Raw genomic sequence first — 23,893 nt, forward strand, 5'->3', positions numbered from 1 at the left:
TGATTGAATAATAGTTTGCCAATTTCTGGGATGCAAGAAAGGCAATAAATCAATTAAAAAGTCATTTTCACAGTTTCACACTTAAATAATTTAAATAATCTTTCTGAAAAGTCATTAATAACTCCTGGCACGGCATTTAGGGCATTTCAGTATAAATTTCCACATATTAAATTAGTTTTCTCACAATAAATTTACAGTCATGGATTTTAAACAGAAGACAAAAAAAATATCTTTCATTAAATAAGAAATACGGCAGTGTCAGTTTTTAGGGTATAAGGGAATTATTTCTTTGGCACACAATGAAAACCACATTAAACTGTACATATGGATATCATACCACACTCTAGCGGGGCCCCCTGCTGGCAGACAAAATTCAGGCTAATTTCCAGGAAACTTATAGCATCAGACAAGACGTGATGGGACACACAGTTCAAGCAACAGTGAAAGCGAACCAGCAGTCATGCAGTAACACTTCGCTGTGGAAATGATGCTCTAGGAAGACTAAGTCTAAGCAGCCTATTTCTAAGGCTTCACACACTAAATCAATGGGGCAAAATTAATTTCAAGACACAAAGGTTCAAGTCACAGTGCCAAAGCTCACTTCAATTATAGGGGCAGTATCCTGGTTTTTATGGCAGTCATTCCTAACAGGCCCATTTTCCTCCTTTCTTGAGGAGCAGAACCTGACGTCGTTCTCTGTGTCCATCACCGATACAGAGATCGTGACAGGCGGAGAGTTTGTCTGTCTCCCAGGATGTGAGGAGTAGAAGGAAGCCACGACCTGTACTGACGCGACTCGGTGCAGGTCGATGCATCTTAATGTTTTTGGCATTGGACTTAATAGAATCGCACCCCCCCACCCCCAGCCCTCCACCACCCAAGCATCCGTTCCCCACAATCCCTCAATTAAATCAAGAGATCCATCACTTAGCAGCTGAGCTTGACGCCGCTCTTAATCACTGGGTGGGAGATTGTTATAGGTTACGATCGATCCTTCTTGACCCGCAGACCCTGGGGGAGAGTGGGCTGGAATGGGTTAGGTGAGAGTAAGCGTGTGGTGCGTTAGTGAACTTCAAATGAAGCTCTGTCACACGGACTGCCTTCCAGTGCCGGACTGGTGGACTTGCCTCTGGGGTAACTTTCCAGGCGTACGCTGCTGTTCAGTAACCATCAACCGGCCTCCTCGGCTGACAGCTCAGTTCCTTACATTACGCTGACTGCACAGACGGATAATCTACCCATCCATCCATCTATCCATCTTCAATACCAGCTTGTCTGGTGCAGGGTCACAGGGTTAACCTGGAACCTATGTCAGGAAACAGAACACACTCATTTATTAAAAGTGTGTGTGCACACACATACACACACACACACACACACACACACACACACACACACACACACACACACATACATTACTGTGGGTATCTATATCTTTGTGGGGACTCTCTAATCATTTCTATAGGTTTAACCCTAATCCCAACTATGACACCCTGAACCCCTACACAGCCCTAACCTTATCTAGAAGTAGGTAAACAAAATACAAGACTTTTGGCATTTAAAAATTTTTGATTGCATTCACAGATTTTTATAATGTTCCCTAAATGACTGAAAAATGTCCCCACAAAGATGAAATATTGGGTGTTTATCACATTGCGGACACATTTGGTCCCCATAATGTAACATATACATGACCAGACACACATACACGTTAGCACACTGGAACCAATAATAAAGTTAAAATGTACAAAGTTAAAAAAAAATTAAGTCAGCACTGAGTATTTTTTAAGGCATTACGCAGAAAATCTCCTGTCTTCATTTATCAAATTAGCTGAAATAATATAGCTGTTCATGGGTAAGAAATATACTAAAGCCTGGCTGTTCATTTTCACTTTGTAAATTGGGGTTTATGGAACTCAGTTCCCATGTTATGTAGCGAATTTTTTAAAAAAGGAAAAATTAGATGTTAAAATGCTTATCTTATTTGGATTTTTTTTTTTAAACACAAGTTAATCCGTATTCAGGACTGCAAATCCCTGCCGTGCGTCTAACCCCAAACATGAGAGGGGTAATTGATGGGTTCTGTAAATGTAAATTAGGATTCATATAGGCCCAGTTAGTGCATTAAAATGTTTACTATTTGCCAACGGGTCTGACCTCACCTCCAGCACTCTCCTCATCTAAAAACACACATGACAGCTCTTAGGGAACCCCAAGGCTTAAATATACATGGAAATCAATATGTGGTGGGTAATAAGGGAAGGGATAAAGCATTGTGTATTCATCCTGATTTATAGCAGTTTTATTTTACCAAAGGATGCCTGTAATTGCTTGACCTCAAGCCAGGAAAAATGCAAAGTTCAGCAAATCAGACACTTTTTAACACCGGGGTTTGTAACTGGTGTGGGTTTGTAATTATCTGCATGAGCACCGTGAGGTGAAAGGGTTTGGAGGCTCAGGCTGATTCCCAAAGTCCAGGCTGACACCAGAGGTCCAGGCTGATGTTTGAAGATCCAGGCTGATGCTTGGAGGTCCAGACTGATGTTTGAAGGGCCAGGTTGATGTTTGGAGGTCCAAGATGATGGTTGAAGGTCCATGCAGATGTGGAAGTCCAGGCTGATGCTCAGGGGTCCATGATGATGTATGGAGGTCCAGGCTGATGTTTTAAGGTCCAGGCAGATGGTTGGAGGTCCAAGCTAATGCATGCGGCCCAGGCTGATGTATGGAAGTCCAGGCTGATGTTTGGAGGTCCAGGCTGATGTTTGGAGGTCCATGATGATGTTTGGCGGTCTATGCAGATATTTGGAGGTCCAAGATGATGTTTGGAGGTCCAGGTTGATTTTTGGAGGTCCAGGCTGATGCTTGGGGGTCCAAGATGATGTTTGGAGGTCCAATCCTTCTCCTGAATTTTGTCCAAATCATGGTCAATCCTGACACTATGACTCCTTGCCTGCAACCCTGTCATTTACCTCTAGAAAGACATTCCCGTAGTGTAGTGGCCTCTTTGTCCCATTAGATATAGGATTGCTGAGGTACATGCTGAGGATGAATGCTGGTTAGGCTGCTTGGACATTAGATCTGACCACTGCATCCTCTTCATCGAGGACTCTGTGCTATGTTCCATCTTCTCAATAGACCCGAACCAATGTTATTCCAGCACTGCTTCACAATGCTGACTTTTACATTAGGTCATACCTAGGGAATTTTTTTAACCTTAATGGATGGGCCTTTTTTCCTCTTTAATGTACCAGTTCAGTTACAAAAATGACACAGGGTTACCGTGCAGCACACATATTAAAATTTAATGCGAAGTCGCGTTGCCGATGATGAATTAACGCACGGGCTTAAAATCAATACTGCACCCGCAGACGCGTCACTCTGATAAGCATCCCACCCCAGTAATGTCCTGGAGAATAGTGTGAAGTCAGCAGCTTATCTGTGGGCATAAGGGAAGGCATTGTTAGGCTTTTCTCCCCAGACACGCTGCCTGCTTACCAAGCCTGCAGCTCTGCTTTTGTTTACTTGTCCTATTCATTCATTCATTCATTCATTGACACCCATTGGTCTTGCCCTGCTCACTCCCCGCATGTGTCTCACACCACTGTGCACCACCCTTTACAATGTGTTCCCCACATTTCTGCAGTTGAAGCATTAGCTCAGTGGCATCATATGAATAATTTATGACAGGAACATTTTGCTAACAGACAGCTGACTAAAGAAGAGTAAAGCATGCATTTCCCTCACTTCATCCAGAAAGCCTTTTTTCAGCCTATTATAATGGCTGCATGTGAATGACTGAGCTATAGAATCACAGTGGGGTTTCCAGTTCCTCTTTCCTGGAGATATTGAACTTAACGGCACTTTATGTATTTATTATTACAGGGCTGTACGAAGAGCACACTTACAAGAATATGTAATCCAGCCCTGTTCTCCTATAGTCATCTGTACCAGCATTCCATTATGTAATCCATCCATCCATCCATCCATCCATCCATCCATCCATCTACTTGTATCTCTGTTTTTGTCAGAATATTTTAAATGCCAGTATTAACATACAGACCTTATTCTCACTCTAATCAGTGTGAATCAACTTGAAAATCACTAATCAGCCTGAAAAATGCATCGCACATCACGCTACCTGGATTCTTGGTGCCGATGGTACATCACCGTGATTCACTGCAGCCGGAGTCCTCGTCAAAGATCATCGGATAGAGCAATTTTCATCTGAGTCAAGTTCTGTACCAGTTAAGCCCCAAGCTTTGTATTATAATTAATTTAGTGATAATTAGGTGGATAATTCTTAATCACAGATCCCCACATCTTAATGAAAACACTGTAAAGCTTTGTGGGTGTAGTGCCGCAGAAATAGATTAATATTGTGGATGTTAATTTGATTAATTGCAAAAATTGTATAAACTAAATAAATTGAAAAAGAACACAATCATCCGGTTTATGGTAAATTCACAGATAAATGGAAGATCGACTGATTGAAATATGATCTCAATATGATCATAGTGCCATATAAACAAAGAATGATGCAGTTACATATGTATACATATAACATGTCCGGCCCTTCACCTCTGCCAGCTCCTCTCCCCTGCGACTCCTGACTCATTCATTTTGCCCTTCGTTACATCAGACATTGAAAGGTGACCCTGGCCGGTAGTGGAGCAAAACCACTTTGAACATGTCTCCGTTTGCTGTCCTCGTCGCCATGCAGACCACAGGTCCCAGTTCTGAGAAAATCGCATGCCACTCACAGACCTCAATGAAGGCATCACCTCCGCCTCATGCTCCTCGATTCTACCTGCCTTTGGACCTTTGGGTGATTTCTCCAGGTTTCGAGAGTGTATCTCATAAAAAGGCATCATAAAAGGCCTGAGACTCACCTCTAAAGTTACTCTAAAATCTTGTGTCACATATTTACGTTTAATTTTATTCTAAATTAATTACTAATTAATCTAAATGAAACGGTGTATGTATAGTTGCTTCAAGGTATTTGTATAAATACTTCAAAATATAAAAGACTCACAGATTTCAGGTCAGGTGAGCACCATCGCCTTAAGAAATGCATTCCCAGAACATAAAATCCTCTGTGTATACGAGCTACAGGATTCAGGACAAGACTTATAGATCACCCAATAACAGCCATCAGTGATAGAAAATCACTAAACACAAACCTCTTCATTACCAGGCCTGCTTTCAATGGATTTATATGCAAACTTTCAAAAAACAAGCTCCCTAACATTATTATTATTATTATTATTATTAATAATATTATAACAACAACAACAATAATAACTAGTGCCCCTGGTTGTACTGTAGCGATTCTGCGAGTGACACGCAGGGCTGTTGGAGGGGCAGAGCCTCGCTGTTTTATCTGTCAGGGAGAGTGCCTCTCTTTTCCCCATTTTTGAGCTCGCCGCTTGCTGATATTAAAAGCTTCACAGTGCCCCCAGTAGAAGGTGAATCAGACCCCCACCCTTCTGTGTGGGCTTCGGCCAGCGGTGGCTGCACTTGCACTTTTAGTGAACAGACTGCCGCAGACGCAGACAGCTTGCACCTGCGCATTTTCACCAGGGACGTCACGGCACGCTATTTTCAATGCATTATAGGTATGCCGAAGGTATGACAGGATGCAAACATGGCAGTCGCTCACAGGATTACAAGCTGACGCATTCGGTGTTCCTGGCCCCCGGGGTGTCGGGGGGGGGGTGGGTCTGTAAAGCATGTGATCCTCACACCACCCACTGAGCAGGCAATGCGTCATATTTACTTATTGGTGTAGCGGAGAGGTGTGACAGTGTTAATCAAAGGGGGGGGGGGGGGACGTGTTTGGAAGACAGAAAAAAGCCCCACAGTCCTCAAGACAGCTGCCAGCCTTAGTGACGTTATGCAGATATATTACGGACGTGGATCTGATATGAAAAAAAGCTGCAATTAAGAGTCATTACTTTAAGAGTCTCGAAGTCTCAAATGCATGACTTACTACTATCGGAACTCCAGCATTGCAGATTACCTTCCTATAATATCTATTATTCCATCGTAACGTTAGCCTTATAATTAAGAACAGATTACCTTAGAGTAAACATGTTATCTAAATTAAGCACCGTTTAGATTAAAATCATTGTTCTTCATGGCGAACACTTAATTCTCTCATTGTGTTTAAATTGCCACTTGATTCCAGAATTTACTGCAAAAGACCAGCATTCCCCAGACAAACAAGTTTAGTCTTTACTAATGTTTAATGCCTATGGTGGCTTGTATTTTTAGTGTGTTATTTTCAAGTGAAAATGATTCCCTTTTAAATCAGCATGTCTATTGAGCAGTGACGGAAATGCCATCCTCATAACAGTTTATGCCTAGATAATTTTACCATTTATTTGAAATCTGAAGTAGGCATCTAGACCTTACATTAAATCTGTTTACATTTAGGGGAAAATGACAAAATTCAGTTTTAAGAAGCATGAGTGTCTTCGACCTTTGACTTACTTATTTTTAGTGATATATGTGATACCTGATGTACCACTGCCATGCGAATGAGTGATATTCATGTACAAAAAAAAAATAAGATAATTTAATAATGTAAATAAAGTGATACATAGAACTGGTGCCTCACTAAGTTTGATTTCCTTCATTTTGTACTGTTAGAACACTGAAATAGCAGTGTATCCTATAAATATTTAATGAACACAAGAAGAGCCCATTAAAACACTTTAATGCATAATTGTTTTTGTAATTGTTTAACCAGTCTGAACCGTGTGGCCCTTGTGTTCGTTCACTGGAAACATTTTTCTGAACATTTCATTTACTTAGCTCCTAAATACAAATTAAAACATATATAATTATCTGAATATAATTCTGTCCTCTGAGGTAGTTTGTAATATCAATAGCTTTAGGCTAGCAGATTGCATTCTCTATTCTGCGTTTTAAACTGTGCGTTTTAAAATAATTTAAAATACATTCACAGCGACTTTTGTTAAATTGCCAGGAAAGCAGTTGCCTTCATTAGCATTCGAGGGGAAATTGGAGAGCACAGCTCCGCTCATTGTGTAAAGGACTTCACTGCAAGTTAAAGCTAAGTACCTCCCTCACTTTGACTATTTAATACTCCATAGCATGATGCTACTTTTCAACCTGGTTGCTTCACTGCAGCCCTGCATATTTTTCACATATTTATTTTAGCCCTGATTCATAGTTCAACATGGATCTTGAAAAAGTGAACTGAGCCATTACATTTTCATTACGTTTTAATTGTCCTTATTTATTGGGTAATTTTTCTTCTGATGCCATATATTTTAAGCCATTGGCCTGGTTATAAAGTATTACATGGTTGCATTGCTGGTACTGAAATCTGTGGAAGCCCTTTGTGTAACAGAACCAATGTGCCTTGACTGAATCTCATCCCATTAGTCGACAGTTTCCATTGCATCCTTGGCAGGAATGTGCTGCAATATTGTGATATTTATACACAAGTATACTTACTTGGGCCATATTGTTGGCATCTGTCTGACCTCCTAAAATTCAGACAGCTGGTCAATTTACACACACACACACACACACACCCACCCCCCCCACCAAAGTCAGCTGGAAAATGGTCCATATTTCTTCAGATTCGTAGCACATGCTACCATTCGCACAGTCAAGTCAGTGATTAACATTAAACTATTTATTCTGAACGTCAACAAAAGCACAATAAAGACAGTACTGTGAAACTGGGGGCCTATTTAAAAATGCGAACGCATTGCGAATGCAACCATGCGTATCAGTGACCCTCAATATCAACAGCACTACTTGTCCTGAAATGCGACACCTACTGAAGATTATCTTACGCACAGCTTAAAATGTGGTGTTGCGTAAATGAAATTAGCGCAGGGATAGCTAAAAGCCATTCTCCCAGCGATCCTAGCAGGAGGTATGCATCACTGTCTCATTACGTCTCTGCTGAACCTGTGACCTTTAATGTGAAGGGATTGATGTTGCACTCGCCAAATAAATAAACATACTCCGAAGCAATGAGATACCTTCGGCTGATTAATAGACTACTTCATGGAGAGTTAACATTATTATTGCTTGCATTTCCTGTAAATTGGAAAAAAAAAAAAAAGTATGCAGACTGCTTTCCTAACACCGCACAAAACAGACCGGTCATTAATCTGCTTCTTTATTACATTTGTTAGCCTTGTATTGATGTACAGTCCCTCCCCGCAACGAGGAATCCCTCAACGAATAACGCAGAAAAAAACAACCAAATCCATTTCCTAGAAGATACTCATGCAGTTTTGTCACAAATATACACCGATAGCTTACATGGAGAGACTCTTCATCGCCCCAGACTAATCTAAACCGGTATCAGTGCTATTGGGAGGAAAAGAAATGGCACGTCGAGGAACAATGTAATCTCCTAATTATCCTTTGGCACCATGGGGTTGTTCTTGATGACACATTTCTCATAATAAATATATGAGATAGGTCTCGTAATTCACTGTATTAATTAAAACATGGAAGAAAAATGTTCACTGTAAATCCACGTCTACGATGCGTACAGAACGATAACTCTGTTTGTCTTGTCACTGACTGCTACATACTAAGTGCCCCCCCGCCCTGCCGCCCCCCACCCACCACATCTGGGCTAGCTCCCCACAGGTTTATCTGTGTGATGTTCATAAAATGAATGTCCTGCCACCTGTATTGTCCCAGCGCTGAATAATTCCCTCGAAATCTACTGTATGTCAGAAGCGGCACAGACAGACCTTGGACAGGACATCGTTAGAGCTGCCGCTGTCTCTGTGGGAAATGGTTATGCCTGGTCCCAGTTTCTCTCCCAGTATCCTGCATCTCCTTTTCTTCATGTTATTTCCACTAAACATATGATATAAACATACTGGGAATAAGGTGGATTGAAATGTCTTTTAAAATGGATTGTATTTTCTAATGCTAAAGATACACTATATTGAATACTGAGTATTAGCAACATTTATCATGTTCCAGTCGCAGTAAACTAAGCAGGGTAATTGTGCCCCGCCCTCGAGCGGTGATTGGTCACTGGGCTTGCTGAGGTAATTGACCACGGCCTATATGGACACTGAGATGAACCAGTGCACTTCTGGTGCAGTCACAGTCAATGGCAGCTTTTTAAAGGCTGATGTTATTTTTCACTCTTGCTATTGCTAAGTGTTGGGTTAAGAAAAAGTGAACCAGAGAAGGACTTTAACCAGCGATTTTGGGGGGGGCGGCGACATGTGGATCAGCAAGTTAGGATGTTCAGAAGATCAGAAGATCACTGGTTTGAATTCCAGGCAATTGACTGAACCCCCAATTGCTCCAAAGGTGCTGGCTGACCCTGTTCTCTGTGACCCCCAAACTTGCTCTCAACTGCAAGACGAGATAGACAAAAAGATGCAGATGCCCCCCCCTCGACACAATCCAAAGATCGCAAATTTCAGGCAGAATTTGTGCCCTGCGTCCCCGTCTGTGACTCCCCCGTCTGGAATTATACTAACACCACATCTCCCGGCCCACATCTCCCAGTCCACATCTCCCGGCCCACATCTCCCAGCCCAATAGCGATGCATCTTCCTTTCATAATTGCACTTTAAAATTCAGTATCCACCATCATTACTTACCCTTATCCTGTTTGCCCCTCGTAGGTTTTTTTTTAATCATAATTCATCTTTAATGAGGATTAAACAGAAGTTATGGGTAATTCTGCAAGTGAGGGGTTGAAGAAATGTACCCATAAAATGGGCCACTTCCATTTGCATAGAGTCGGTAAGGTGAATTACTGGACTACATCATTATCGCTGTTGTTGAAGATGATATGATTTAATGTAGCCATTCGAACGCCGTGCCAGGCCGCCCTACCCATTCCACAGTTACCGTTACGCTGAGAAGCAGGCGGCTATTTAACACATCTGCTTTAACAGGATTTTCCATTATGGCTAAAACGGAAATGCGCATTTCTTTAAGTGTCTTACTATCATCTTTTATTGAATGATTTCAAAACAAAATTCGTTAGCAAGACTCTATAATTCCCCAGCTGATGTGCTAAAACATGCATTTCATCAATGCCGGAGTATTTTACAAAAAATAAAAAAAATAAAATAAGCTGTTCTTTGGAGTTCACCTGTATAAAGGCATAATATATACTGATTTTATCCAATAAAGAAACATGATGTTGTCAACAATCTCACTCCCAGAGGAATTTTATAGCTAAGCATTCAGAACACTGAATAAATGTCAGGTTTTGGAGGAAGCATTAAATTGGTGGCACATGAAAAAGTCAGCTCCAGGCAGGTCTCTTTGTAATATCCTCACAGAGGCTGGGCTTTTGGCTGCATTGCACTGACTGGACCACTGTGGCAGCTCGTTAGATCTTTCGCCCACCGTTCTCCCCGCAAAAACCCGGCACGCAGAGATTTGTCTCGAGAAAACTCAGCCAGACCTTGAAGCCTGTTCGCTTAGTATATGCAAATTGTGCCGTACTTCCAAAACAGTCGACGACACACAATGCGGTACCTGTTACGGGGGAGCTAAGGCACCCATTGAATCTGACATTTCAAAAGTATATTTCCTTCCTTTTGCAATTAAATATAATTTGGCTCTACAATCAAAGATGACAGTAGGATGACAAACGTGACGAAAATGAAGTCTGGGAATATTAAAATAGCTACAGCATTTTCCCCAGCTATCTTGGCATCTTGCGGAGCTTGCACATCAATTTGCAAACAGATTATGTCTGCGACTGGAGAGAGTAAACTAAAGAATGCAGTACACATTCAGGTCAGTCTGTTGGGGGCGACATTCAGGTAACAAACGAGGAGAGAGAGGTCCATTTTTTCCTCCTTAATTTCCAAACAAAGACACCACAGAAGAAGGAGCATATTACACAAAAAAAAAAAACATTGAAGGGCCATAAATTAGAGATATTACAACTATCAAGGAAGTAGCTATCAAAATATTGCGGGAAAAATATTTAAACCAGACGTGCCATCAATAAAACAAGCCTAAAAGAGCGGATTGTTACCTTGACATCTGTTTGGCAGCGGTCAGCTGTTACTTTTCTCCAGACCTTGAAGAATAATGAATATTACTCCCACTGCATTGCTAAAAACGTTAACTCCATAATGCCTAAATCAGCATGGAGGGCATATGGTACTTTGCTTAAAGAGCTTGGGGGATCTGGGACTTGTGAATGGAGGAAACGCAGCTCGGCGAAGCAAAGTCAGGACCGATGGAGAAAGAGGGAAAAGTGCTTTGTATCCGTAACTCAACTTAACGGAGTATTAGATGTGTTATATTACACATTACACAAGGAAAGTGAGAGTTTTAGTCTTATTTAGTCAATTTTCCATCCATACATCCCTCCATCGATCCTCCAAACGTTCATCCACTTTACGGGCAGCCTATCCTAGGTAGTGTAAAAACGTTTTTATGCATTGATTGACTGGGATTCATATTGCTTAAAAATGACAAACTAGCCTTTCTTTAGAGAGATATTGATTTGAAAGAGAGCTGCTATTTCTGACAAGGAAATGCAAATGAATTGAGGCAGGGGTGCGTGAAACTGCTTACAGGGGGATTGTGGGATATCGCGATGGGGCCCACAGAGGAGGTTCACATGAACAAGGTCACAAGTGCCCACGGTGTTTATTGTCTGGCACTTCACCTTGGTTTAACGGGCGTATGCACATAACGCAGGGGAGCGCAGATGGCATTTAACTCTTGGTGTGCCACCGAGTGTGCCAACTGGACCAGCTGGTGCTGAATGGTGCTGGGGAGCCGAGGCCATTAATCTTCCAGCTCTTGTCTTACCGCGTCCGCATGCAGAAGTGCCCTGTAGGACTGATTTATCGATGGCAGGGTGTATAACCACTGTCTTAGACTGAGAATGAGGGAGGGCGAGGCCTTCTAAATGAAATAACTACTCTATTAAGAGAACAGACAACAAACAATAACAATGTGTAACATTATTAGCTATGTAAAAATCCACAGAAACATGAACAGATAAATAAACTTGTTCTGCTCAGTCTTCATTCCCCAGTTAGGGTCCTAAGTTTACAGAATTACAGGATTAGATTACAGGATTTACAGAAGTTCAGACCATACCTGGATCATAGCTACTTCCATTCCAGACCGGTTCACATTATTGATGTGATGTCTTTAGTTACAGTACCTCTGCTATAAAAACACACGGGTAGAATTAAAAGCACCACTCTGCCAGCACGGTGTGTGAAACCAGGCAGCGCACTTCGTCAAAGGGAGACCAACTGCAGAACTTCTCGGCAGTCCTACGTCTAACTTCACAGCGTCTTCCATGTCTCGGCCCTCTTTTAACGATTAAGGCATCTTAGTTGCGTCCATCTCCTTGTCATCACTCCATCCCAAAAGGCCGGGCCTGACTTGTCACATAAATGCCAACACGGCACGGCTATCCCCGTTTACGACTTGGTGCAGTACTGTTAACGATCACCACCAATTATCGCTAATGCCCATTAGCGTAGCGCAATGTTTATTTTAAATGCAGAATTAATTGCACTGTCAATCACATCGGGCTGTCTATGCACATAAGTTTGCGTTTGTGTTCACATGCAACAGTATACAATGGATTTAAACATAATTAATATTGATTTAGAGGGTTCTGGAACCATGCCCACGTATATCCCTCTCCTTCCTGACAGTCAATTACGTTTTTATGAATTTGGCAGCTAGCATATGTAGCTCTCCCTGAAGCTTACTTACGATTTAAATCAGGAAAAACTTCGTATGTTTTTTTTTCCATAGTGGTCCCTGGTTTAGATGCTTATTTATACATCATGACAGGTAGAAATAACTGGAAATGTTTATAATCTACTGCTTTGGTGGGTTATAAATATTTAACGAGTAAAATTTCCATAGCCCTTTTTTTTCCGGCATAACAAAGCAATCAGGATTTGTGGCCGCAGTCCCTGCCAGTCACCGTTCTTGTTTATAGCTCTTGGTGTAATTCCATCAGAATGTCAATTATCGCTTATTTGTGCGCATGCATGGATGCTAAGAGACGAAACGGCCGCAAAAGAGATTGTAGCTCAGCTGCGGCGCATTAATTTCCTCTGTCTCTAAAACTGTGGCGGTAATTTTGCTCCTTCGAGACCCGGTAGCACCCTGGCAGAGTGAAAAGCGCAAAAAAAATTGTTCTCCTTCAAATGACCTTGTAAAAAGGCAAACCTTCTAGAAACTTTTCCTTCCGTTCCATTATTTCTGGTAAACAGAAAGCCTTCACTGGGGTGAAAGTCACAGTGGATTGGGGATGGTGTGCATTTAAAGATATTCTGTGTGTCATTAACTCGATGGAAGAATTTATTTAAAAATGTAATCCAATTTCTTGCCGATGAATTTTTTTAATACATATTATGGGTGCATACATATAAAAGAAAATTATTAACCTGTACCTTGTGTGAAGCAAACATTTCGGAGGCATTTAGGTCAAACTTATTGCTAAATTGACTTCTTCATGACAACTGCGGTAGTACAGTGACTCAGTGTGTAGGGAGTAGGGTAGCTTTGCTTTCCTAAACCTCAAGGTTTTGGAGGTTTGAATCCTGCCCTCCATTTTTATGTGTGAAATTTGCATGGCCTCCCAGTCTTCATGTAATTTTCCCCAAAAGTATACAGTAACAGCAATCATAGAGTCTTCAAACTGCCCACTGTGTGTCCCTAACCCTACCACAAACTGGCACCCCACCCAGGGTGTCCCCTGTCCCATGATGGACTGGCACCCCACCCAGGGTGTCCCCTGTCCCGTGATGGATTGGCACCCCATCCAGGGTGTCCCCTGTCCCGTGATGGACTGGCACCCCATCCAGGGTGTCCCCTGTCCCGTGATGGACTGGCACCCCATTCAGAGTGTCCCCTGTCCCGTGATGAACTGGCACCCCATCCAGGGTGTCCCCTGTCCCGTGATGGACTGGCACCCCATCCAGGGTGTCCCCTGTCCCGTGATGGACTGGCACCCCATCCAGGGTGTCCCCTGTCCCGTGATGGACTGGCACCCCATCCAGGGTGCCCCCTGTCCCGTGATGGATTGGCACCCCATCCAGGGTGTCCCCTGTCCCATGATGGACTGGCACCCCATCCAGGGTGTCCCCTGTCCTGTGATGGACTGGCACCCCATCCAGGGTGTCCCCTGTCCCATGATGGACTGGCACCCCATTCAGAGTGTCCCCTGTCCTGTGATGGATTGGCACCCCATTCAGGGTGTCCCCTGTCCCATGATGGACTGGCACCCCATCCAGGGTGTCCCCTGTCCTGTGATGGATTGGCACCCCATCCAGGGTGTCCCCTGTCCCGTGAGTAACAGACTCTGCTGCGTGATGCTGGAGTGTGATTACGCTTTCCTCGTCTGTTTGTCTACTCGCTGTTACGTATCTGTCACTTAATTAATATCATGCAAATTTGCTTACATCTCAGAGCTCATTATAGCTTTTGATAAAAAACAAAACAAAACAATAGTGACTAAGTTTATAGACATTTCAGCAGAAAACGTCAACTGCAGGAAACACTTCAAATGGCATCATGGTAAAAAAAAATGCTGTTTTCTCAAAAGCTTCATCTGTTATCTACTGTAAGCCTCATCAACAGGGGTGTCATATGGGATTCTGGGCCCCATGAAAGCATGTCACAGTTGGGCCCAACCCAGATCAGATCCAATCATATTCGTTCCAGATTTTTTAGGGCCCCTGTCACTCAGGGAACCTTGGAATCAGCCACCCCCCAAAAATTGTTGCCTGAACACTTTCAATGACTGAATTTTATGAAGACATCGGCTCCTCCTAAGCAGGCTAATGCTAATTCGCACTGTGTCGTCAACGGCATTCCCACAACTACGCATTCACAGACGACTTCTACGGTATGGAAATCAGTTACTCTTTACGTGCAGAACTCCTTACATTAAGGTGGTAATTCAATTGCCAGGAATCAGCATCCTACATCTGCAATATGTTCATGCAGAAATAACAATTAAACGGTTGGTTATATTAAAATGAGCACTACTTCTACAAACAGAAGCTATTTCGTTTCGGTTTCCCCGTTAAACTAGTGCACCGAGGAGACGTCCTGCTGCCACCTGTACAAGCCGGGAACCGCATAATGACAAGGTAATTTTGTCATTATTATAAACGAGCTCTCGTTATTATCTCATTGTTGTGTTGTATTAACGAGGCACGGTCTTGTAATAACAGTGTAAAACACCCCTGTTTTTTTTTGTTTTTTTGCCCGATCAACAAGAATGCGTCACATTGTTGAATGGGAGAGACTAAGAGGCCAAGATAGTCGCTGTAACATATAAATTAAAAACGACACACAGCTCTTAGCTGAATGCTAATTAAGCACCAGTTTCCTTCCTCTCTAAAGCTCTTTGAAATTTCCATTGTCTGCCATCCTCTTTTTATAGATCTCTCTTAAAGGGCTCATGGTTCTGACTTAAAATTAAGGTGATTATATGTTTAAACTAACGTTTTATTGATTAACTAGAACATAAGAGTGACTGAAGATTCTGGATTATAATATGGATTATAATATCGATATTTTAATCCCTGTTGGGTATAAAGGAGAATGTTTCAATATGTTGGATTCAAGCTTATTTCCATTACAGTGACAGGGGTTGGGGAGTTGTCTGTATGTTCAAGACATCATGACACAATACAGGTAATCAAACAAAATCTATTCGCTAAAACACAGTATGCAACTGGGGGCTGTTTCTTCTATGTCTTTCAATGTGTTTCACATTCTGCTCATCGATTTTTACAATGAAATTTATTTCTTTTGTTTAAACCAGAGAATACAATGACTTTTCAGTTTGTTTTTAATATCGTTTTTTTATTTCCATCCCTGCAATGAAATTCAGGTCTTGAAATCAGTATCTGTCACCTCTCACCCTCAGGGTTTGGGGGCTTCAAATCCTGCCCCCCACCCTCTGTTTTTGGAACTTCCATACACTCCGTGATTTTCCACCCGCAGCCCAAATACATGCAGTTACTTGACCTGTCTAAATTGCCCATAGTGTTTGTGTGTGCGTGTGTGTGTGTGTGCGTGTGCGTGTGTGTGTGTACACTGTGATTGACTGACGGGCGTACCTCTGTCTTGCTCCTTAAAATGTCTGGGAATGGCTCCAGGGCATATGCTTATTCATACTGCATAAATCAAAATAAACATGAAAAGTACTTATGTTTGAATATACACATTCTGAAAACACGCTAACGGGCATCGTGAGCACTGAACCATTACGCTGCCCCTCCCCACCTTATGCCACGCCGGATCCCACAGGTCACACCGCGAGGGACCCTCCCAGCCTGCCGTCACGGACGTCAAGCCAGTGCGTGGCATTGCTCTTCTGAACCAGAAGGGCCAGAATCCTCATTCTCCATGTGTGAAAGATTCATCCAGGACACACTGGCACCTGCATAAGTAAGTAAGCGATCGTCTGTGAATGTATAGGCTGCATTTACTGTGCAGTTCTAGCGGGATACAGCCGCTGCACTGCTGCTCGTCTGGGGCCGTTACGCTACAGTGAAGACGCAGCAGGATCTACGATGGCGCGCAATTTATAATTCACTACCCGCAGTTCCTGACATTGACCAATGCGACGAGAAATACTTTCAGCTTAGTGTACATTATTCCTGGGTATATGTGTGCCCCCGTAGGGGACGTTCATTGCAATTATCGGAGCCGCCTTGATTAAGTGTGTTTGCGTGTGTGTGTTTGTTCATGTGTAGACTGGGTGGGGGCCGTAAAAGCTCATCCTGCTACAAGTTTCATATCAGCGCTATCAAGTAAGGAAGCAGAGGGGGCTGTTGTAAGGCACAAAAGTTGAAATTTAAAGGCAATAAATTTAACAACCCCTTCTAAATTATTCCGGTGTGTATGTAAACATGATTTCCGTTACAAGGCACAGGGGTAAGTCTCAATACCAAGGAGGCAAAGACCGTACTTGTGGTCTTGGCAAGACCGGTCTTGCCAACTTGTCTTCCAAGAACGAACGTGGGACGCAATGAATCATGGGATTGGTCTTGTTCAGCGACGATTCAACTGATGTATCCTTGATATTTGGAGTAAAGCAAGACCAACATCTGGGGATTTTTACCATCCTCTGTACTTGTTTTTAGTTTTGGAACTGCCAATGGAAGAAGACATAAGATAAGTACAGGAAATCACAGGTACGGACAAGAGATTCACCCACTGATTTTTGTTAGTAGAGGACGAGCTTCTGGCTTTGGTGTTATCAAGAAGGTCTCTGTCCACCTGTGTATATCACTACCATCTTTTTGTAATTCTCCTAATTTCTATCATTCCTTCACATCAGAGCATGAGGCATTCGCGCAGAACGAGGTCGAATGTTTGTTGTAACAATGACACTCTTCAGATTGATTAGTGTAAAATTTAGCTTTGATCTGGTTAAGTTTAATCTAACATGAAGTGATACATTGTGCCACAAAGCCTCAGTGATAATTCATAGTGCCTTCGCTCCTCATTTTCTTTGGATCATAATTAGTTTAGTGGAGATGAAAATAAACTGCAAAATCTGCTTAAACTAGAAACATCAAATGCGCTGCATTTGTTAAACACGAATTCCTGACGGGTGGATAAAGGGAGACAAATGAAAGTTCTATTAACACATTTGTTAGTTATATTTAGGCTCAATCTCTGATTAATTGGATGTTTTCCCCAAACTTTCCACACTTGCACTCCTCCTTCAAAACAGACTTTCATACAGGCGAACTTCAAAAGGTTGTTTGGCCTTACATGAGGAGATGATTATTTTCCAAGCAGCACCCTTTCATCCTTCAGTCAAGATTAAAAGAAGGCATAGTCATAGTCTGAATATCGTGCGTGGGCCCGCTATCAGAGCTGTGGCCAATATTCCAGCGTAATTTATCATCTCTGCATTTCGTTACTTTTTAAAATTCAGTTAATTTCAAATCCTCTCATTTAATTTCCTCATGTGTCTGATATCCTTTGGCAAAAATAAAGCATTGTTTTTAATGCACATGGTGACCCCCACACAGCCAGGGCTGCATGTTTGATTCTTCTTCTTACTCTGTTTGTGCAGGTTGCATGTTCTCTCGGTATCCCTGCAAGTCATCTCCCACAATCCAAAGACATGACGGTTGCTGGATCCGTGTTTCTAAATTACCCATAATGCAACGTATATGTGGCACCCTGTGATGGACTGGCACCTTGTCCGTGGTGTCTTGTGCCCTGGAGTAGATTCCAGGCCTGATGGCTAGATGGATGGGTGGCTCATTTATCATTACTTGATCCTGAAATGCAGTACGATTTTGTGCTTCCTGTGTATTAAACTTGCCCTGAAATTGTCCATTCTCAGCCCTCTCAGCTGTACTTTTTTTAATGAGCACAATAGCTACCCCCACAGCTTCTGACGACTGCTCGTGCCATTAGGTCGCACTGAAAACATCAGTCCTGTTAAAGCAGTCAGAACCGGTCCGTAAGTGTCAGTCGCTGCTCTGCTTCAGGACCTTGTTACTAGGAGGTATGTCTAACGAAAGCAAGAGAGATCAGTAACCTTCCACAGTGACTGTGCACAGAGATGACGAAGTTGGAATTGCTAAGGAATCTGTATCTAATGGTAGTTTTAATGAAAGTGTATTGTGGCATAAATTAACAAGTACATCAGTCTGAATCTTAGGTTTAATACAAAGAGGCAGATGCACTATTTTGTGCCTTTGTTTGTTCTCGGGCTGTTCCTCTTGACCTAATCTTGTTACTATATCACACCCACAGGTCAATTCTGATCATTAATCTAAGCAAGATTGTTAGGCCACGCCCCTCCACCTGCCCTGTTTACTGGTTCGACAGTCCAGCTGGGAGCAATGTAACATGGTCCGATGCAGCTGTCAGTTTGTGCATCTCTGATGAATAAACATAAACACCTGGACCATGCAGCACCTGGCCTGCGGGGTCCTAACTGTGCCGTGACGGCGTAGGCCGTGTGTTCTTGGCACAGTTTGGGTCTCCTGACAGGTAACGTACCGCGGTACATCACTGTCCCACTCCCACGACCTGAGACTCAACATCCAACGACGTGAAGTCTACCAATGCTTCACACAGATGTTCTTTTCTGTTCCGTTCCTTGCCAGTGCGAAGCCGCCGCCCCCCCTCCTGTCTCGTTATTCCGGCACTCTAGCCAAGCTCGACGCCTCATCACGCCCGATCGCTCGCTGTCACGTCCGTTTCCGCGAATACGCGTTGAGCCCCCGATTCGGCTTCTTCCTAGCTGGCAGGGACGTCCTACCGCACGGCACTGAACACGACCTGTCACCTTACGGTTCGAGGAAACCAAGGACAAAGCTAACTATCTACCACAGGCCCTCAAAATCAGCCAAATGAGCAAACAAATGAACAAATAAATATATAATCCCCAGGGCATGATCCCATGGGCCACGCGTCTGCAGGAGCTCCTGTGGCTTTGGCTTCTATCACGCCAGAAACCATGAGGAGCCCTACACCCCCGACTGCTTCTCCTCACACTTTTTCTGGGCTTTTTTGTCGGCACATATTGACATAAAGCTACAAAGAAAACTCCAGAATCACACTGCTGCTTCCTGCATTTCCAAACTGCAGAGAGAGGACAGGCAAATGTGCGACTTACTTTTAATTATGCAAATTCCACCTGCATTAATCACAACTCACAACTGATGATATTACATACAGCTTATATTTAACTAACCATGTTACAATTTATAATAATAAATAATAACAATAATAAATATTTGATCATTAATAATAATAAATGATACAATAAAACACAACAACAATGCTATTATTATTAGTAGCAGTAGGATTATTGTTATTGTATAGCAGAAATGATATTGTGGGTTTGTCAAATCCAAATAAATGCTTACAAAAATAAAAGGTAATAACAAATCTTGTATATAATTATTGTATAAAACTATTTAAGTAACATTATCTTATAATTTCTTAAAAGAACAACCATTGTCCCAAGGGAAAGTTGGTCTGGATATCCTAGACAGTGTTATAAATATATTTCCAGGTCTAAAGCGGTTTTTATTGAAAAACAGTGCCTTCTTTATACGGAACCATTGGAATGGAAGGCAGATGGGGGGCGGTGCATGCATCCTGGAGGGGGGAAACTGGAAAGCCATAATTACCTCACTTACGGGCTGTAAACTTGTCTGCTCGTCAGCCCACATGAGTACAGCGCAAGCTGTACATCCTCACCAACGTTCTGTGCTTTTATTAAATATGATCCTTCCCCTATTAATATGCTGTTTCCGTACATTACAACAGGGAAACACAAGGCTAGGATAAATATTTAATGTCCAGAGTAGATGATATTCAAAATACAAATGATCTTGATAAAGTTTCTAGTGATGTCGCTCTTGCCTAGTATGACGACAAGGACTAAAGTTCTGTTTGTGTGTGAATTTTATGTTAATTATTATCACGCATAGCTTTTAAAAGTTAGATATGTATACAAACACATTCATCTGCCAAATGGTTATCCTGGTCAAGTTCATGGGGGGGCGGAGCCTATCAGAGGCAGCACAAGGTTGGAGAGCATGATAGACAGGGTGGCAGTCCATGGTGCTCACATACACCCAATCATACCCTATGGGCAGTTAATAATTACATTTTATTTATTTAGCAGACAGCTTTATCCAAAGCAACATAGAACTGGGAAAGAAGAGTCAGCCAGTCCCTGGATAAACTGGGAATAAGGGCTCAGTGGTGACTTCACTTTGACCATGGTATTTGACCCAATGACCATCTGATCACAGACAGAGTGTCCTGATCCACTCAGCCACACGCCATCCCTATAGAAGCCATTTAGCCTGACTGTATGTTTCTGGACTGTGAGATGAAACCTCACACGACATTATGGCAGAGTCAAGGAACTTCAGTCAACTTAACGTCAACTAATACCGCCACTTATCGAAACAGATTCGGTGTTGGATAAGCCTTGTGCCCAACAGACCATGGGTTTAAAGAAGAGACTCTGCTTCCAAACATCTACATAGGTGCTTCACCAAAAGTACTGATACAAAAAATGCAAATGAGAAAAACGCAAGCTTTGAAAATCTCTTCAGATAAGTCACTGCTCCAAGCAACTCAGTATACATTGAAATATAATTAGATATACTTGCCTAAGACAACATATGTTTGAGTCTAGACTAAAACCCCCCGGATATTGAAATACTGAAAACTCAATGTTTGGTAGAGAAGCCTGCAATTCCACCCTGTAGCAACTTAACAATTCATTAAAACATTTCCCCCCCTATGTTGGAGTTAGAGATTTACCCAGAGGACATCTCAGGATCTTCCATATGAATCTCTGCAACAAGGTAGACAGCTTTACACTTGGTCACTCCACAGAGGCAGAGAGTGAGGAGAGTCGAGGACCAACCTCTGCGTGTATGTCAGCTACGGCGGGAACTTTGTCAGTGTGGGTCTGGTGACCTGCAACCTTAGAAAGGAAGCAGACTGGTGGGACATGTAGGAATGGTACGACTGAAAACTCAATGAGCGGAAGAAGAGTCTTCGGTTTATCTTCTGGATATTCATGGTCTTCAAAGGGCTTGTGCTTCTGAGAATGTACAGCTACTGAGTCACAGAGTGATAAGTCAAGTAACTGACTGGGATCCCCTGTTAATACATTACCTTGTGAAATTTTGGCTGTGAGGCATAATATCCATCCATCCATCTGTCCGTCCGTCCATCCAGTAACACACACAGGTTTATCACTATATCTTTGTGGGGACTCTCCATTCATTTCTAAGGGTGAAACCCTAATCCCAACATGATGACCGGAACCCCTACACAGCCCTAACCTTAACCATAAGTAACCAAACTAAATATGTGACTTTCAATGATTTTATTTTTTTGATTGTAGCCAAAGATTTTTTTGTAAAATTGAGTCTCCCCTTGTGGGGACTGGAAAAATGTCCCCACGAGGTTAAACTAATAGGTTTTTATCACATTGTTGCAACATTTGGTCCCCACAATGCCATACATACATACCCACACACTAGGAGCACTTCGGAGAAGCTAATCCAACTGCAATATTTGTGGAGGAAACTCATACAACACACGCAAAAACACACACACACACGCAAAGCACAGAGACAGGATGAGATACCCTAACCCTAGAGGTGCTTCCCTGTAAACCACCATGTCAGTTCGTCATTACACGCTGCGAGAGAAAAGTACAGAAATATATTAATATAGGAGGCTAATGTTTACTCTGTAATAGCTGGTGCATTCCATGAATCAGGTGGAGAGGCCTTTCCTGCTTGCAGGCTGCCTCGCCACACTGAATGATAAGAATGTCCTAATGAGGCCTTGAGTCGTCCTCATACATGCAGTAACTGCCTCATGGGGGCGATTATCTCCGCTGGTGCCACTCGGAAAGCGGCTGCCCGGGCCTGCGATCCCGTCAGGAATTTCAGGGGCGACGCAGGACGGTCGGGGAAGGTGTGGTAAGTGGTAGAATTAGGAGTAACAGGCAGACAAACAGAGTAATGAGCCGAGAGCGAGTCTTCAGCCAGTCTCTCGACCAAAAAAAAATAAAAACCGAAAATAATAAGGCTGCGGGATTGTCACTGGCCTCAGTCTGCCGTGGACGTGTGTCGAAGACTGGGACTCCCCGTGGCGATCCCCGCAGCCGCGGTATCAGTCGTACGACTACAGACGCGCTGGGGCGCTTGGCGGCGCCAGCCGACGCCAGCGACTCCTCGCATCATCCCGCCGTTTCCCTCCGGTCCTGACTGTCGTCAGGCACCTGGGATGTAAAAGAAATTTTGCCTTACTGTCTCGACATTTCAGCCCGGTGCTAAAAACGCTGCTTCTCAGAAATCAATTTTCAATCGATCAATATTATTTAAAAAGCTCTTTTAAACGACACCTGAGTGTGCAGTAAAGTACCGAACAAACATAAAAAAACAAAAGCAGGAGTAAAAAATAATAATCAAAAGGAAAAAGAAAACAGCAGCAGTTAAATATATAAAGAAAAAACTGTGTAAGACCATCCGTAAAGGAAATGACATACGGGAAAGTATTCTTAAATAACAGAACCCTTTTGTCAACAATGGCCCAGTACAAAACCATCAAATTTAATCAAATTTAGAGTAAATGTATTAACCTAGACTCCTCCTTCTCAACCCAATAAACATTCATACCCTACCGTTACATTTCAGGGGCACCACATTTGAAATGTTGCTCCTGTAGGCAGAGAAAATATCATTTCTGTTCTTCACAAAGGATGCAGGGTAAGGAGACCGTGATGTTCTCTATGAGGGTGAATATTTAGTGGTTGAGATGGAACCCAGTATCTGGTATTGAATTTGCAACTATAATTTGAAATCCTTCCTTCCATCCATCCATCCTTCCATCCATCCTTCCATCCATCCATCCATCCATCCATCCCGTAGAGGGTGGCAGTTTTAAACTTTTCCTGTTATGATATTATGAGCGGCACGGTGGCTTGGGGGGAGGCACTGTGGCCCCCGGGTTTCGGGTTTGAATCCTGCTCCCCTGTGAACGAAATTTGCATATTCTCCATTACTTTGTTACTATGGGTTCCTGCGGCAGTCCAAAAGCATGCAGTAAAGCGTGAAGTGCTGTCTCTGAATTGCCCAGAGTGTGTCCTGTGACAGACTGACATCCTGACCGGGGATGGGGGCGGGGGTGGCCCCATGTCCCATGTTGCCTGGGACGGGCTCCAGGATCACCGTGGACCTCTACTGGATAAGCGTTTATAGAAAATGGGTATAAGGATGGATTATTGCTTGTATTATTAAAAACTGCAGGTGGTCTTTTCCCAAATTCCAAACTCTTCAGGGCATTATTGTTCATTTCCTGAGAAGGAACCCCCCCCCCC

General features: G+C 42.8%; 1 long non-coding RNA gene across 2 annotated transcripts in view; it reads right to left on the reverse strand.

Annotated features, from left to right (window-relative positions):
* Window positions 1-965: 965 nt before the first annotated feature.
* LOC125749692 (uncharacterized) overlaps window positions 966-23,893 on the reverse strand; it is a 125,380-nt gene continuing 102,452 nt past the window's right edge. For both annotated transcript variants that reach the window (XR_007399989.1, XR_007399987.1), the window contains one exon: window positions 966-1,306. This is a non-coding gene — a long non-coding RNA (uncharacterized LOC125749692). The remainder of the gene's footprint in view (window positions 1,307-23,893) is intronic.

Source organism: Brienomyrus brachyistius, chromosome 9, assembly GCF_023856365.1.
Source record: "Brienomyrus brachyistius isolate T26 chromosome 9, BBRACH_0.4, whole genome shotgun sequence".
Lineage (NCBI taxonomy): Eukaryota > Metazoa > Chordata > Actinopteri > Osteoglossiformes > Mormyridae > Brienomyrus > Brienomyrus brachyistius.